Source organism: Chlamydotis macqueenii, chromosome 13 (assembly GCF_036417535.1).
Source record: "Chlamydotis macqueenii isolate bChlMac1 chromosome 13, bChlMac1.mat, whole genome shotgun sequence".
Lineage (NCBI taxonomy): Eukaryota > Metazoa > Chordata > Aves > Otidiformes > Otididae > Chlamydotis > Chlamydotis macqueenii.
The window spans coordinates 2,645,065-2,651,064 of record NC_141568.1 but is presented as its reverse complement, the minus strand read 5'-3'; positions in this window follow the sequence as shown (position 1 = coordinate 2,651,064).

Below are 6,000 nucleotides of genomic sequence, written 5' to 3'. Positions count from 1 at the left end.
TCGCTTCCTGAGGGATAAAAAAAAGGATTTATCCTCCTTGTAGGGCTGGGAATTCCCACTCCGGGGCTGCAATTAGACTTGGAAGGGCGGGTGGGAGAAGATTGGGGCTCAGCAGCACTGGGCTCGACCGCAGCGCCCAGCGGGTGCCCTGGCAGGGATGCTTGCCCACCCCAGAGCCCTGAGAGCAGCTCATCCCTGTGCCATTTAAGAGGAATTTCCACCTCCATCTACCAGGGATGGCTCTGGGAGGCTCACGCCGGATTTCCTCCGGCTTTCGTGCCCAAGCTCGGGGCTGCGCACTGAGCGCGGCGTGGGAGCGCGACGCTCTGGAGGAGGCAATCGCAAGCACAGAGAAAAACCTTCCAGCTGGCCACGGGAGATATTGATTGAACAACTGCGGCTGCGGCGGCTCCCCGTCACCTCCAGGAGCAGCAGGACCGCCGGCCACCGCGGCAGCGCGTCCGGTCCCCGGCGAGCCTGGATTTGGCCCCGCTCGCTGGAGCGTTCTCCCAGAGGAAGGTTTCCCACAGGGGAAATTGGCTGCATCCTCCAGCAGCGCGGCGGCCATCGCCGGTGCCTGTCTCTAGAGGAGGGTGGCGTTACCATGCTGGGGGGGCTCGGAGCGGGATGTCTGCGATGAGGCATCCCGGGATGGAGCCCGCCGCTGCCTTAGCGGGCGGTGGGGAGGAAGCCCCCATCCTCACACACCATGGTGAGGGATGGACCTCCCAGCACCTCATCACAGACCGGGACACAGCACATGCCATCCCATGGGATAACCCCAAATATCCCCCCGGGATGCCAGGCCGGGGAGCTCCTAGAGGGACAGGGATGGAATTTGGACCCTGGAGCTGCATAGGGTCTGATGAAAGACACCCTGAGCCCAGACCTGTACCTTGAAATCAGTAAACCAGTAAATCCCAGTTTGTGGGACCACCACAGAGAGGATGTTTGCCAGAGACCCTGCAAGGAAAGCCAGGAACTGGGGCAGGATCCGCGGAAGGCAAGAGGGGAAACGCTGCTGGGAGAGGAGCAGAGGAGCCTTTGGGGATGCTATCGCAAGACCTTACAGGAGGAGATGACACTAACGACCCGCAGACGCCCTGCGACGCCAGCGTCTTCCAACAGACCCAGACAAGGCACGACTCCTGCTCTCCAAATTGGATCCGTTCCGAAAGTGGGAACCACGTAGCTGTGCCCCCCTCCCAAAGCCCGGCTCCTTGGGGTGGGGGCTCAATCCCCCGCACCCCAAGGGACCTTTGCAGGAGCCTGCCCTTCCTTCAGGCTCCTGTGTCGCGTTTTAGGGCTGACCAGCAGCATCTCTCAAAGCCATCCCGCATCCGACGCTCGCCCCCTTCCTGGCCTTTCTCCAGCCCTTGCCGGCGGGGGGGACCACCGGCGAGGCCCCCTCCCCGCCAAGGCCAGCTGCGCTGCACACCGAGGGGCCGCCGCCGGCCCAGCAGCAGCTGCCTTGGCCCGGGTTCAAGAACAGCGCCGGAGGAGAGCGGCTTGTTATTTCTGTCCCGCGCCGGGGTTATTTTTAGAAAACGCTGAACACCCCCTTCTCCGAAATCGCTCCTCGAGGTATGACCTTGCCGCGCTGCAGCCGCTCAGCTCCCGGTCCCACCACCCCCTCCCTCGGGGACCGGAGCCGAATGCCACCCACCCACCCATCTCCCCTGGGGTCCCCTGCAAAGCCCCGCTGCCACCAGCATCATTGAGGATGAGGAAGGAGGCGGAGTGGGGGGGATGAAGGCTGAGCGACATCTCAAGCCCTGCCGCCATCCAGGTTCGCTCCCGGTTTCAATTATCACCTGCTCGCGCGGCAGCTGCTGGGCGCTGGGGAACTCAAAGGCAAAGTCAACAAGGTCTTGTTGTTTCAGCTGCTCGGGGCCACGGGGCTCCGTGCGCCTTTCCCCCCGCCCCCCCGCCGCCGCCGCCAGCGCCGCGGGGATGCTGCGGCCCCCCGCTCGCGGCTGCCGTGTTTCGCCTACTTTCCCCATCAGGTGAACACTGCGGGAGCTGCCGAGGGGGGAGCAGAGAGAAACCTCAACGAGGGGGAAAAACAAAAAAGAAAAAAAAAAAGAAAAAAAAAAAGGAAAAAAAAAAAAAGCCCCAACAAGCCAGCCGCTGCACAGAGGTTATCCGGGGGACAGAGCAAATAATTGGCGAGGCGAACAATGCATTTTAATTAAACCTCTGCAGGAAACGAGGGGAGGGAATCAAGTTAATTGCACGGAGCGGGAGCAGGAGATTAAAAACGTTCTTCGCTCCGAAGATGGTGGCTCCCATCCGCCTTCGCCGAGCAAAACAAGGCCGCCCGGGGCGGCGATGCTGGCAGGGAGGAGGCAGCGAGTTGGGGGGCATCACCCTGCTCCTCCGGGCTGCCAGGGGGCTGCAGGGGTCCCCAGAACCCAGGGATGGGTGCTGCCATGGGGGGGTGCAGGAGGAACCTGGCCGTGGGAGCAGCTCCCGGGATGACCCCCGGATGGGGGGCATCGGTTGTGGCTGCAGGAGCAGGACCAGGGGACGTGTCCCGCCACAGCCTGGTCCCTTCCCCAGGGACCAGCCGTCTGTTCAGGGCTCAGCCCAGCGCTCTCCCCACGCCACCAGCCTTTGCTTTTTCCTGCCCTGAATATTTCAGATTTCAGGCTCTCCCAAGCAGAGAGCACCGCTTTCCCACACCATTCCCTCTTCTGGTCCCGCACCTTTTCCTCAAGCTCCTGTCTTCACCGCTCCCCTCCATCCTGGACACGGTGCAAATGGAGATGCCCCCAGCTTGCTGCCAGTGAGACCGGTAACAGCGGCACAGCCGGGCTCCCCTTCCTGCCCGAGAGAGGAAAAAAAGCCACCACAGGCTCCAGGATGCTGGGAGACCAGTGCACGAGCCCCGACCGAGCTCCTCACGCCTGGCACGGGTGCAGGGAAGCGCTGCCAGCCCCAGGCATCCACCACCGCCCCGCCATCCAGGGCAGGAGGCATCGACCTCTGCTCCGAGGTAATTTGTGAGCCCTCGCACTCTGCCCTCCATCCAGCCGCCTGCTAATTAGCACCAGCCCAGCCCTTCGCCGGTAACGAGAGCAGCAATCGGCCCCGCTGTTCCGCTGCGAGGAGCCCGCTCCTTCCTTCCCTCCGCCGCATAAATTTCCCAGGCTGTGATTTTTCCACTCTGATCCCACATAGAGAATTCCCACCGGGGGCAAGGAAATTACTCCAGCGCGTAAAATTACCCGTGCGCGGGATGCAGGGCACAACATAAGGGGTTGGGTTTGTGTTTTTTTTTTTTTTGCACAAAACCGAAAGAAATCCACTGAGGGAGCTGAAAGCCAAGCCTTGCTCCTGACCACGGGTAAGAGCCAGACAAATTACAGCAATTAAAAAGAAGAAAGAGACATGTGGACTTTCATATCCACAAACCTCAGGATGTAGCTGGCGGGGGGAGGAACGATTTTGCACGCTGCGAAAGCAAAGCACATCTCAAAATACTCGCTGTCCTCAGAGGCACAGGCTGTCCCTCCAGGCAGGCAGTGCCACCAGCGCGAGGACGGCGCTGGGACAGCCTGTCCCTGCCGCGGCCACCCGGGACGGCGCGCCCGCGGCACGAGGACGCGGGCTGTGCTGGACCAGAGCTCGGCATCCCGAAGCAACGGAGGGGAGATGGGGGCCAAAGCAGTGGGTGCAACACCCTCATGGACACCCCCGCCTTGCTCCTGCCTCTCCATCCCCCTGCCCCAAGCCCACCCCGAGCTGTGCGAGGACCCCCGGGGAAGTGGGGGCACGCTCGCCTGCGCGTGCCGCGCTGCGGGGACGGGGACGTTCGGCAGCTGCCCGCGGGGAAGGTGTCTGAAGCGCTGCTTGCTGTGAGAACATGAGTCACAGCTCCCGGGTGCGAGAGCCTGACGTCTCCCTCCTGCTCATTTGTTCTGCACGTCAAATATTTGCCCTGCGCAGTTGCACCAGACGCATGTTATTCGTGAGCTTTTTATTTTTTTTTTTTTTTCCCTTTTCTGCTGGCAGTGACAGCTTATTAAAAAACACCACAGTGCCATCTTGGGAAACTTGGCCTCCCAGCTACGCGTGTTCCAGCATCCTTTCCCTCGCCCGCTCCGGGGACCAGCTCCTCTCCAAGCACCTCTCTGCAGGGACCAGGAGAGGCTGGATCCTAAAACCCATGGGGCAAAAGCAGCTGCCCCATGGGGCTGCGATGGGGAAAGGTCATTTTGGGCCCGTTTCCAGCAAAGCCAGGAGCCCACAGGCAACCAGCAGTGGCCCTGTCTGTCCCTGGAAGCGGCACACGCAGTGACCGGAGAGGCCAGCCGAGGAAAACTGCTCAATTTTTCCTCCCTCCATCGAGGAAGCCGCTTTGCTGGCTGCCAGCCCCACAGTAACCCCATGGGACCTCAATCTTTTCTTTTTTTTTGGGCCACATCCCTGGATTTCTTATTTGCAGGGCTCCTCACACCCTGACTGCCTGGTCCCCAGGGAGGAGCAGGAGGTGTTTATCTGTGCTCTATAGCTAAAGTAGGGTTTCTGTCCCACGGTTGCATCTGAAAATGTCCCGTTCCCTTGGGGAACTGGGGGGGACGGCTTATAAACGTGAGCCTAGGGATGGAGCAGAGCAGATGGGCCACTCACACGGTGTGCTGCAGGGAAAAAAAACCCCAAAACTCATGCCCTCACCCTATTTGTAAGAAAAAAAGCACCCTTCAATCTCCGCTTGCATCCCCAGCTAAGACACATGCAAGGCTGTAGGCCTTTGCAAGAGCTTCCAGGATGAGGGCTGGGATTTCTGGCTGGTGGGGGCTCTGGACCCTGCTGCCCCCCAGGCATGCATCCTTCTCCTCCTCCCTGGGGCTTTCAAGAAGCCAAAACCCATGGGAGAGCTCCAGGGGGGAGAGAGGGGAACTGTGCTCGGTCCCCGTTAGCACCGCGTCCTCTCCACCAAAAGAGCACCCTCGAGGGTCATGCTCAACCAGCCCATGGCTCAGTCTTGTTTCTCCATGGGAATCTTCCAATTTCAATCGTAAATCATTCAGAGAGGGACAAAAATAAAACATTTTAGTGGTGGGATCCATCTCTCTAAGTGGAGAGATTTAAAAGATAAACATCCCCCCCCATTCCAATGGCAGGACACCAATGAGTCCCTGGGTTTTCTTACTCACTTGTCGTAGGGCAAGAGGAAACATCTCCTGGAGATACTGTGCGTCTGGAGGGAGGAGTACGGGCATTTCAACAGCTCTCCATCCTACAATTCCTAGGAAATTCAGCAGCATTTAGTCGAGAGAGCCTCAAAGCACTGAGGTAAGGCTGAGCCGCCCCATATTAGACATCAGAGAATCTAAGGAGGGGAGCGCTACAGCCAGCTGATCTTGGCACGTTACTTCTGCAGGCCTCCTGCAAAACCCAGCCCCGGACTCCAGCCCCACTGCCTCGGTCGGTGTGTGCCCCCCATATCATCCCCAGAAGCAGCCTTTTGTCACACTCGCCGCCGCTGCCCGTCACCACGCGGGACGACGGCCGGGGTCCGAAGCAGCGAATGGACTCCTGCTCTGCGCCGCCCAGAGACCCCACTTTGTACTCGTGGTTTTACCAACGGGAAAGCAGCTGTGGCCACATCTGCTGGGAATTTTTCCCGGGACACATCCTGGCTGCGAGGGCACCAACGTTTATTTGAGTCAAACTCCAAATAAACGCGACACGGGGCCAAGCGCTGCCTGACCCAGGGGCCAGAAATTTGGGAGCCAGCAATGCAGTTCGCTTGGCAGACACTTGATGGGGCTACAAAACCGATTACCGGTGCACCTGGCAGAAACAGGGGTGCAAAACAGCCTCTGACAGATGTTTTGGGGGGAGCCCCGCTTTGCAGGGTACCGGGCTGGCATCGCAAGAGCTGCCAGCCCATGCGCGGGATGCTGACCCCGGTCCGGCCGCACTCGGTGCCTGGCGGCTTCGCTTCGGCCTTGCAGTCGCATCCCGGACCCAGTAAGGATTGCCAGCAGC